At 45.8% G+C, this 12079-nt stretch overlaps 1 protein-coding gene across 11 annotated transcripts in view; it reads right to left on the reverse strand.

Moving 5' to 3' along the window:
* The window catches only part of TSNARE1 (t-SNARE domain containing 1), a 451136-nt gene extending 440739 nt beyond the window's left edge, over positions 1-10397 (reverse strand). For 7 of the 11 annotated variants that reach the window (XM_072925076.1, XM_072925080.1, XM_072925081.1 and 4 more), the window contains exon 1: positions 10267-10397. The gene's annotated coding sequence lies outside the window, so the exon portion shown is untranslated. The remainder of the gene's footprint in view (positions 1-10266) is intronic. The other 4 variants (XM_030266782.4, XM_030266777.4, XM_072925082.1 and 1 more) reach the window with 2 other exon arrangements.
* Between the last annotated feature and the right edge of the window lie 1682 nt (positions 10398-12079).

Consider the following 12079-nt stretch of genomic DNA (forward strand, 5'->3'; position numbering starts at 1 on the left):
ACTTGCAAATTAAATACAACTGAATTTATTGCTTCTGCAAGCCTGGAAATTTCAGTTACAGAGGTGACGTGACATTTTGTTTCACCAATGCTAATCTAATACCCTTTTAAAGGTGCATACGTTTCACCCTGTTGGCTTCCAACACTGAATTACCAGCTCTGCTAAGCTTCAGAATAAATGAGAAGAGCGTGGCCTCCAGGCAAAATCCCTTTGCTGTAATCTTTATTCAAAACACACCACTCTGGAGCCTTGCATGCATTGCCAAAAATCGCCTTGAGGTTTGCTCTTAAGATGGCAATTTGCATATCAACATTTTGCTGCAGAGCTTACCCAATGTCCCCACTATTATTTTAATACTCTGCTGTGGGCGGCCCCCTGAGCAGCTCACAGAACTGCAGGCTAAAAATATTCCTGCCTTCCCCACCGGCTCCACACATGACCACAGCAAGCGCCGGCTCGGATGCAAAACCAGCAGTGATGGATCCACCCGCCTCTCCAGGAGGATGCTCAGGCTCCAAGGTGCTCAAAAACACATGGCAAGAAGGGGAAAAGTAGCTCTGCATGGATGGAGGAAAAATGCACGGGCGCTGGAGGAGGAAGAGCTGGTTTCACAAGGGAAGCGGGAGAGGTTTATCCGCGTGCGAGACGTTCTTGGGAAACCACATTAAGAGGTAATAAAGCAGGTGAGGGAGGCACCGCCTGGAATGTGAATTTAAGATGATGCTGAACAGAGGAAAGGAAAGAATTCTCAATCCCAGAACAGGAGTGATGCCGGGCGGACGCAAGCACAGCCTGATTCATGCCCCAAAAGGGAGATCCCAATCCCGCTGGCAGCACCATGTTGACGACAGCGCATGAAAAAACATGGATTGCAGGTTTTTCTCCTTACCCTCCTCCCCCTCACCCAGCAAACCCCAGGCTCAGAGGTTGTAATTATTTCTGGCAAGGTGTAAACAGGTCTGGGAAATGAAACTGAAAACTGGAGCTATTTATGAGATGCCACGCAGGGAATTGGTATTGGAGCCCAGCTACCAAATCAGCAAGTGCAAGGTCACCCTGGTCTGCTCAGAACAACTTTGCAAAGTGGTTTGAAGCCAGCCAGGCAAAATAACCAGGCTCAGTCTGCCCAAGATGGTGAGTTAATGGAAATAGAGGGTGGAGAACCACCAGAAGACATTGCTCCAGCCAATAACAAGGGATTTATCATGATGCTGGTTGGCTTTGAGATGGTGTCCATCAAGATGACATCCACTCATGACAACCAACTGACTCTCTGGGGTGTGGGAGAGGAGCAAGGAGGACTTCAAGTCCATAAGTCTCCCTTGACCAAGTTGTTGTAGAGGAAAGCAGCCCAGGTCAGATTGGATGAAGCTTGGTCTAGTGGAAGGTGTCCCTGCTCACAGAAGGGAAACTGCAACAAGATGATCTTGAAGGTCCCTTCCAACCCCATCCCTTCTATGACCTGCATGCAAATGACCAGTGGAGAGCACTCATCCCTCTACTCTGCAGGCCACCACTTGCTTCCAAGGATTATTACCTGAACCCAGGAAGAACCACAAAACTTGAAAAGTAATTTATTTTCTTCTGGTGAAGAAAAGCAGCAAATGCCAAACTGTCCCAGCAGGAGGATCTTACACCCCGATGGGGCTGAAGGAACCAGCAGCATCTCAAGCCCACAAAGCAGACACCAAGGAAAATTCAAAAACTCTTTTTGATCTCACCAGGAAAGAAAGGAAAAGAGATGGTCAAATTCAGGAAGTACAGGCAGAGAGGCAGTGAGTGCCCCTGGGGATAGCAGGATCTCCAGACTATTTTCTGCACACTCTTTATATTCTGTGCTCAAATGCGTTATGAACAGGACTAAGATGCACAACTCCGTTTTTGAGATTATACTTAAATTATAATTATTTTTAAATGGAAAACTAGCCCAGTGCAGAGGAAAAGATTTGGCCAGAGAAGAGCAAACCTGATGACCCAGAGCCTGTGGGATATTTCTATACGTGAAAGGAAACACAGGTACACCTGAACAATGTGCAAAGAAATAGAAATTAAAAAAAAAAAAAAAGAAAATAAAAAAGCAGACCTTGGTTTCCATGCACAGGGAAGAGGATTTTGACAATTAATTTGCCAGTATTACCGTAAGAGGAAAAAAACCTGAACCCACCAGAATTCCAGTCTCGTGATTGCTCTCTGTTTGGGACAAAGGATACAAAAACAGAGAAGCTGTTGATGCCTCATCCCTGGAAGTGTTCAAGGACAGTTGGATGAGGTTTGGAGAAACCTGGGATAGTGGGAGGTGTCCCTGCCCATGGCAGAGGGTTGGAAGAAGGTCCCTTCCAACACAAACTATTCTAGGATCCTATGGAACCCACCTGATGATCAACATGGGAAGTATCTGTAGCGAGAGCCTCAGTTTTCTTTTTCAAATTCAAAGGTGTCCTGTTTTACACAAATATTACAATCTTGTTTTCACCACTTGCTAAGACGTCTCTCCAAGGGCTGGTTTGGGCACTTAGCTAGGACAGAATCCATTACATTTTCAGAAAACCAACCCATAGCTATGAAACCTCCCCACGGTGCGTGATCAGAACTTAGGAGGGCTTTGGAAAGCAGACAGCTGTTCTCTAAAAGAGAAGTGTCAAAAAGCTTTGGGCAGCATTTCTCGGGCTTCCACACCCACATTTTGCCACTTACTACCATCTTTGAGCACTTTGTGTTAATGGAAGCTGAGGGTCCTTGACACTGAGAAATCGAACCTCTAACACGCAGTAACTTCAACACAATTTAAACACCACTATTTTAATTATTTTAGAGGTTTACCATATTTATCATTAGTTAAAGTAGATTTAGTAAAATGACTTGATTTTTCACCATCACTGCAGCTCTGGATACCTTCAAAACCTGCATGGGATGGTCTGCAAGAGGATGGGGACGATCAGGAGGTTGGACAAACTTCCCTGATCACAGCTATGACTATTCATTATGGCTTCATCCTGCCCACATCAATCCCACAGCACTTTTGGCAGAGAAAAGACTAAGATTTTCAATTCCTTAAAAAAAAATGACAAAAAAACAGAACATAAAAGCAAACAAAACCACATATATTATTATATATATTTGAGTTTTATATATATGGTTTTATGCACTATATTATAGAAATTAGTAGTTAATTTAATAACATATGTATGTTTGTAAGCTTAATTTTTCATACTTTTTCCCTGAGCATCCACAACCTGCAGCAGAATATTTGATGGGACTGACATCAGGGTCACCCCAGCAGCAACAGACACTCGGGTAACAGAGCTGCTGGAGATTACCAGGCACACAACAGAAGACAAGAATACACTTGGGGAAGGTAAATCACATCTCAAGCTATCTAACACTATGTCCAAATTTGTATAAATGAGGTATTTAGAAATTAGGAGGTTCTCATGAGAGTATAGATAGTGAACAGTGTCACAAGAGATCACAAATCAATTGTTTTTGTGGGGAAAAACATACTGAAAAGCTGTATAAAGGTTTAGCTCTTGATTCAGTTCACACAACGGAAAATCTGAAGACCTGCAGCTTCCAACAAGAATTTCTGTCACGTACAGGGTTATATGAAACAAGGTGTGACCAGCACTGCTCCTGCAGCCTCATCAACCTCCCCCATCTCCAGAGGCACAGCAGCATTTCTATCTCCAAAATCGGAAGAACTTGGAGCATGGTGAACATCTCCACGCTGGGATACAGGATGCTGCAATGCATTTGTTAATAATTCAGCTCAAACCTACTTGCCTCTCTGATCCTAAACACTTCCCATCCCTGCAGTGTCCACAGCCAGGATGGATGGAACTCTGAGCAGCCTGGTCTGGTGGAAGCTCTCCCTGCCCATGGCAGCGGGGTGGAATAAGATTATCCTGAAGGTCTCTTCCAACCCAAACCCTTCTATGATTCAATGAATCTAAAACTGAAGTGATTATTCTGCAACTGTAGACATGTGACATCTCATAAATCATAGAAATCATAGTAAATCACAGAATCAGAGAATGGTTTGGGTTGGAAGGGACCATAAAAATCATCTAATTCCAAACCCCTGCCATGGGCAGGGCCTTTTTCCACTAGATCAGGTTGTTCAGCTCCTTCAGCTTAAAGCCATTCCCCCTTTTCCTATCACAAAACACACGGGAATTTCAAAGTGGGGGAAGAAGGCTGAAGAAAAACATAATTCCTGGCTGTGTATGGGAATTTTTACAAAGCAGCCATTAATAGCAAGTTTGGGAATTCCCTCATACCATATTTGAGTCTCTGGCATCTCGCACAGCCAAGAAATGGGTTAATCCAAAAATCTGGGTCATAACACCTCCAAATCTGCCTGGTTTTTCCCATGTAGAAAAATAAAGGAGGCACCTCCCTCCTCCACGCAGAAGGATCACAAGAAGATTCATTAAAAAATGGAAAAAAAAAGCAACAGGTTTCAGCAATGAGCATGATCAAAGTCTCTTGTGGAAGAAGAAAATGTTTTATTTCACAGAAATAAGAACTATGGCAACAGCTCTGGAATAAAATCCTACAGCACGGCTGTCTCCTGCACTCCTTTACTCCATGCACCAGATGATGGAGGAGTCCTACAAGGGGAAAAAAAAAATACATGGCCAAGTTATTCAAGACCAGAATGACAATAAATGTACGCAGAGAGGAGAAGGAGGACTAATAAAGTCCTCAATAACCTCAAAAAAATCTTATTTTTGCAATGCCTAGCTTTGCAGCAGGGGGGACAGCAGAGCAAGAACAAAACAAATGCTACACAAGGAAGAGCATCAAATATTTTGCAGCTATTTTCTGCTTTTATTTAAGAAAGAGATGACAGAGAGAGAGATCATCACCTAACCCAACATCAGTATTTACTTCCAAAAAAAAGGAATTTTACAAAAAAAGTAAAAATAGTAAGTACAGGTAGTGCAGCCAATTTTGACTTCATTCAAGAAGTAGATGGAAAATATTTTCCAGATTTTGCTTGCAGCATCCCAGCAGATGAACTGCCAACACACCTAAATGGCCCTTGGAAGAGCTTTTCCCTTAAGTTCTGCATTCCAGAAAAAAAAAAAAATTCAAAAATACCTGCTGATACACCATTTCTTCTTAATTTCTGTACCAATCTTCAGGATATATTTAAAAAGCAACTGATTATCAGTGCAATCTTTACTTTACTAATGGACATTAAAAAAAAAAAAAATCCATCCTGCCCCTTTTTTATTTTAGTTAAATGCTATTTTTTTTCATCATCAGAAACACTGCAGAGATGTGCCCATGCACTGCAACAAAGAGATGGCACCTGCCTACTGAATTTCCTGACTAGTGACACTTTGAAGAAAGAGTTTTAAATAGAAACCTCCCTGCAAGTGTTAAATCAGATTAATTTAACTCTTGTGTTATTTTAATCTTAGACGCCAACATTTGCAAGGCAAGCAGGGAAAAAAAAATAAGGAGTAGGATTCTTATCTTGACCATATTCTTTGGGAAATAGAGTGCATTATTAAAAACCACAAATAGCCTTTCTGACAGCAAAATACAGACACTTCTGGCTCTTCTGCAGGAAGAAAAAAGCACCAATATTTTATGAAGCTTTCTGTTCACTCAGCATCAAGTGAAGGGCAGAATTTCCTCCAGCTTTGGCACCCAGTGCCACTGCCAAAAACACCAACGCCAGTTTGGGGCCACACTTTGGATTCACATGTGGTAAAAGGTCTTCTGCAAAACACAATGCACTCTGAAGGGTGTTGGTGATGCTGCTGAAGAAGAAGTTTTGCAGCATTTCCCCCACAAACACCATCATGGAGGTACACTGATACTCCAGTTGTAAGTTAGGCTCATGCTTTAACAGCTGGATTAAATTTGGACTGGGTGGATCATGTCATAGGAAAATACACAGATTCTAATGGTCAGGAATCATGGAATGGTTTGGGCTGGAAGGGACATTAAAGATCATCCAATTCCAACCCCCTTTCCATGGGCAGGGACATCTTCCACTATGCCAGACTGCTCCATGCCCCATCCAAACTAGCCTTGAACACTTCCAGAGATGGGGCAGCCACAGTTTCTCTGTGCCACAGCCTCAGCACCTTCACAATAAGGAATTTCTCTCTAATATTGAATCTAAAACTGCCTCTCTGTCAGTGGGAAGCCATTTCCACTGTTGTATCACCCCAGGCCCTTGTCCAAAGTCCCTCTCCAGCTCTCTTGGATCCCTTTTAGGCACTTCAAGGGACTTTATACCCTCCCTGTAGCCTTCTCTTCTCCAGGCTAAAAATCCCAGCTCTCCCAGCCTGGCTCCAGAGCAGAGGGACTCCATCCCTCTGATCCCCTTGGTGGCCTCCTCTGGACTTGCTCCAACAGCTCCATGTCCTTCCTGTGCTCTGCAGGTGGGGTCTCACCTGAGAGAGGCAGAGGGGCAGAACAACCCCCTCAGCTGCTGCCCACCCAGCTGTGGATGCAGCCCAGGACACGCTTGGATTTCTGGGTCCTGTCCACCCTCTCATCCACCAGCACCCCCAAGTCCTTCTCCACAGGACTGCCTTCAATCTGTTCCTCCCCCAGCCCAGACACCAGGGGTCGAAACACATGACCAACCATGCCCTGGGTAGAAAGATGCAGTCATCCATCCATCCATCCATCCATCCATCCATCCATCCATCCATCCATCCATCCATCCATCCATCCATCCATCCTCACTGGCACCAAACCTGGACACACAAATCCTTTCCAGTGCAATCAGCCTTTGCCCTGACAATGACGACTCCAACCCTAAATAAAACAGAGGCTCTTCCTGCCCATCTAAAACCATCAGGTCTCACAAATTTCCAGTCCTCTGAAGCACCAGCAACCCTTGGAAGGTCCATAAAAACCCAAGTGAGAGTCACCCAGCTCACCCCACTGCACAGAGCAGGTGAACTGTAGGAAGGAGGATAATAAAGATGGGAAAAGTAAATTACAAGTTTTTAACAGTTCATTCCACTTTCATCGAGCAGAATGTGTTTATGGTACAGGCAGGGAATCGAAAGTATTATTTTTATCTTGATATTATTTGCCCTTTCACACTTGCTATTTAAATATTCCTGAAATCCTAGAAGAACCAACAATTCAAAATACCATTTGAGATATATATATATATATATATATATATATATATATATATATAAAAAAGGAAGGGAAAGCACAGACTCATTCATTTTCAGCTTCCCTCTTTTTTTTTCTTTTCAATTATATTTTAAGTGCTGTAATATCAATGTGAAAATTTATCAAGCTACTGAATATTTATTTTTCCTCCACTCCTGGCAGAGTCTCCAGACCCAGAGCAAGCAGGGTTGTGTGATGAGGAGTAAATGATAGCTTTAAAATATTTTAAATAGACAAATAGACAAATAAAGAGAGCTGTGGGAAAATGAATGAGGTTGCCTGCACAAGAGAGAATGGGAATAAAATATTGTAATCTCTGTTCTACCAGTCTCTTTTAGTCAATCTCAACTAAATAACTTAGGGAATCACAAAACACTTTGGGTTGGAAGGGACCTTTGGGTTCATCCAGTCTACCCCCTGCCACAGGCAGGGACACTTTCCATTATCCCAGGCTGCTCCAAGTCCCATCCAACCTGGCCTTGAACATTTTCAGGGATGGGCCATCCACAGCTTCTCTGGGCAGCCTGATTCATTGCCTCACCACCCTGTAACTCCTGCTTTAGAGACACAGTAACAGGAGGAAACAGGGATGGAATCTGAATCAGAAGCCTGGATCAAGCAGGAAATGTGGCTGCACTGATCAGCCTCTCCCAGGTCCATCAAAGCTGCGTAAGTAGTCAAGCTAATTTTTAGTTGCATTAATAAACAAAAACAAATCAGGAAGGTGGGAGGCCTTGGAGAGGTGATTTGTTGAGTGGATGACCACTGAAAAGTGGGAATTGGCACATTTGACACCCTAGAAGTCCTGAAACCAGCCTGAGGATGAGAGGGAAAAGGATGTCGCAGATGGCAAAGATGGCAGAGCAGGAAGGCAACAAGGGGTCAGACAGCAATGCCCTGACACATCAGGGATTTAAAAACCTGAACTTGCATCAACACAAAGAGGAGGGATTTTCCAAAAGGGTGATATGAGGAGGGGGAATATCACTGAGCTAAATGAGGGTAAATTTAGATTGGATTTTAGGAAGAAATTCCTTACTGACAAGAGTGGGGAGCCCTGGCAGAGGCTGCCCAGAGAAGCTGTGGCAGCACCATCCCTGGAAGTGTTCAAGGCCAGGTTGGATGGGGTTTGGAGCAACCTGGGACAGAGGAAGGTGTCCCTACCCATGGCAGGGGGGTGGGAGTAGTTAGTGTTTAAGGACCCTTCCAACACAACCCAATGTATGATTAACAATCCAGGCAACATCCAGAGTTCAGCCTGGAGATGAGATGGAAAAGGGCATCACAGCTGGAGAAGACAGCGGAGACAGGAGAGCATCAAGGGGTCAGACAGCAGCTGGGCTGAGTCAGTGGTGATTTAAAGATCAGAAACACCTGCAGGGACACCTGGACCACAGCAGAGCAGGACTGAGCACTGTATTTTCACAGCCCCTCTGCAAAGGGGAAAACCAGCCTGGAAAAGGGATAAATGCTTGATGAAGTATAAGCCTTACTGCTAAACAATTAAAAAAAAAACAGGGTGGGGGAAAACCATCAGATTTTAATCAATCCTTTCCACTCCACAGCACACAGCTAGTAAAAATTTAGGATTCAGTCTGCTGAATCCTAAATCCTTTGTGCAGAACGAAGCACAAAGCAAAACTTGAGGGCACCACCCCACGCAAGGGTTTGCAAACAAACATCTCCTTGTTCCTGAAGCACTCCCGATCACAAAGATACACCTCAAGCTCCAAAATGTCACAGAAAACTTCAAATGCTAACAAGAAGAGGGTTCTGCAGGGCATATTCAGCATGCTGGTGGCAGAATGAAACGTGCTTTTAGCTTTCCAAACCCTCTGCTTTTTGATATGCACACAAAGACACTGAGCACTTCCATGGGAACACGAGGTTTCCCCAGCAAAGTCCACTCCAGCGCCAGATGCCGGAGGTTAATTGTACCCCACAGCTCGGGAGAGCTTTTATTAAAAGCTTCAAACCACAAACACTTTTCCAAGTACAAAAGCAAGCAAAAAAAAGTTTCTGCAGTCAGCTGAGGGCCACCACAGAAAGCGGCGCTTTGTACATTTAAAAGTGGTTTTATTTCCTCTCCTTGTACTTCCAAATCCATCCCACTGCCTCAAGCTCCTGAATTAGCCTGGAAGAAGGAAAAAATAATAAATAAACAACATCATGCCCTTTGGGAGGTTAAAATTGACCAAAAATTTGGCAGGTAACAAGCCAGGAGCAGCTCGCAGCGTTGTCACTGTGCTAAAACTTGATAAATTGGGGTTTCTTCCTGAGCAGCTGTGGGACAATGGCAAACTGTGTGCAAGGACATCCCATCCTCACCCAGTCACTAGTGACATGGGACACAGGTGTTGTCCACAGCACCCTCACACGTGTCCTTCCCTGCTCACAGCCCTGGGCAAGGCCAGCCCTGTCCTCGAATCACTCATTAGGCACATAAACCACTGTGCAACAGCAGCCACAGCCCCAAATTTCCACCCACAGTCGCTGTGCCAGCCCTGTCCCAATGTCACACACCCCCTAAGCTCTGTCCCCATGTGACACACTGCCCCCTGTGTCAGGGCACTTCTGTCCCCACGTCACACACCCCCTAAGCTCTGTCCCCATGTTATACACTGCCCCCTGTGCCAGGCCAGCCCTGTCCCCATGTCACATGCACACCCCTTGTGCCATGACCTGTCCCCATGTCACACACACACACACCCTGTGCCATTCCCTGTCCCCATGTCACACACACACACAGCCCTGTCCCCATGTCACACACACCCCCAGTGCCAGGCCATCCCTGTCCCCATATCACACACACCCCCAGTGCCAGGCCATCCCTGTCCCCATGTCACACACAGTGCCAGGCCATCCCTGTCCCCATGTCACACACACAACCAGTGCCAGGCCATCCCCGTCCCCATGTCACACACGCACACACACACGTGTCGCCGTGTCACACACACTCCCAGTGCCAGGCCGGCCCCGTGACTGTGTCACACACACACACACACACAGACACACACACACAGACACACACTCACACATCTGTCCCCATGTCACACACCCCCGGTGCCGTCCCCGTGCCCCGTCCCCAGCCCGTGTCGCGCCCCTCACCTGCCGCCGCGCGCCCCTCACCGCCGGCACCCAAACATCACGTGACCGGCGCGGCCCCGCCCACCGCGACCACGTGTTATTCCCTCCCCCCCATCGTTGTAGTCCTCATCCCATTGGTGCACCCGGCCGCTCTCCTCGCTTTGGACTACAACTCCCACAGTGCACCGCGACGCGGCGTCCCTTCCCCTTCACCCGGCAGCCAATCGGCGGAGGGGACGGCCCGAGGGGGCCACGCCTACCTCCCCTCAGCACCTCCCTCATCAGGGCGCGGCCCGGGGCCGCCCCTCAGGAGCCGCTCCCCGCCTGCCGCTGCTCCGGGGGATGCTCCCTGCTCCTCATCCTCCTCATCCTCGCTGTCCTCCCCGCCTTCCTCCTCCTCGGGGGAAACCCCAGGAACGGCTGAGGGAGCTGGAGGTGTTTATTCTGTAGAGAGTGGTGTCAGGGGGGCACCTCATCACTCTGCAACTCCCTGACAGGGCGGTGTAGCCAGGAGAGGGGTCGGTCTCTTCTCCCAAATAACCAGAGATAGTGTAAAAGGAAACGACCTCAAGTTGCACCGGGGGAGATTCAAGTTGGATATTAAGAATAATTATTCACTGTAAGGCCGGTCAAGCATTCTAAAGGGCAAGTAGTGGATTCACCTTTCCCTGGAAATGCTCAAATAAAGTGCAGATGTGGCACTTGGGGATAAGGTTTAGTGGTGAATTTGGCAGTACTGGGTGAATGGTTGGACCCAGTGATCTTTCAGGTCTTTCCCAACCTTAATGATTCCGTGATTCTCTGACAGGTCTGTGCCCTCCTCCGTAGCCTCACCGTGCCCAGGGCACTGCTCACAGAAATAAATGAATAAACCCCACCAACCTGCTGCTGCTAAAGCCACTAATTCTCTCCAAAACACCACAAATGGCAGCCCGAGACTGGAGGTTCACCCAGCCGAAGTGCTTTGATAGAGCAGTCTGGAGTACAACTGTACCTGCGAGGAGTTTGCTTTTTATTTGCCAAGCAACAGCAGCTTTACGTGGTGGCTGGCTTGCAAAAGGAGTTATAAAGAGGATTTTCTTGATAGAGCCTTTAACCAACAATTCATTTTAACAAGGGACTGACAAGCCAGCTGCCTGTTCAGAAATGGAGTTCTGCACCAGTAGCCCTGCAAAAAAAAGCTTTAAAAGGGCTGAGGGGCCACCTGAGCCTCCATAAACTTCAGGGTTTTAAGGCACCGAACTGCTATCGGAGCAGTTTCCTCCATCTCTTGATGCATTGATAATCATTTATTTCTGTGGACTCTGAGGAAAATCCCTTGGGAGAACAGGCATAAAAATATACTGATAACAAAATACAGCTGTCTGTTTCTTGTCTGCAAAATCCTCTAACTACAGGTTACATGTACAATACCCTATGTCTTGCTGGGTGGTTTTTTTTTTTGGTTTTTTTTTTGGTTTTTTTTTTTTTTTTTTTTTGAGTGGGGAGGAAGAGAGAGTTAATCCTGCAAGAAGCATAGATTACATTTCAAAAACCACTGTGAAAATTTTGCAGTAATTTTCAGTACAAATCATATTTATCTCCAGCATGAGCCTTATGAAAGTAAATAAGGAAAGAAATATATAAACACGTGCCAATATAAAACAGCCCAAGTATTTCAAGGGACAGCAATCATAAAAATTACAGTGGGATAAATCTCATATGACTGCTTTGGTTTGCAGGCTGCATCTTGCTGGTTTTGCGTTTTGGAGCTGGAGAAATACTGCCTAATCAATACGTGTGTTATTCATACAATAATAATGCTGCACATTCTCTTGGGACGTTTTTCTTCTGA

This window comes from Taeniopygia guttata, chromosome 2 (genome assembly GCF_048771995.1).
Source record: "Taeniopygia guttata chromosome 2, bTaeGut7.mat, whole genome shotgun sequence".
NCBI lineage: Eukaryota > Metazoa > Chordata > Aves > Passeriformes > Estrildidae > Taeniopygia > Taeniopygia guttata.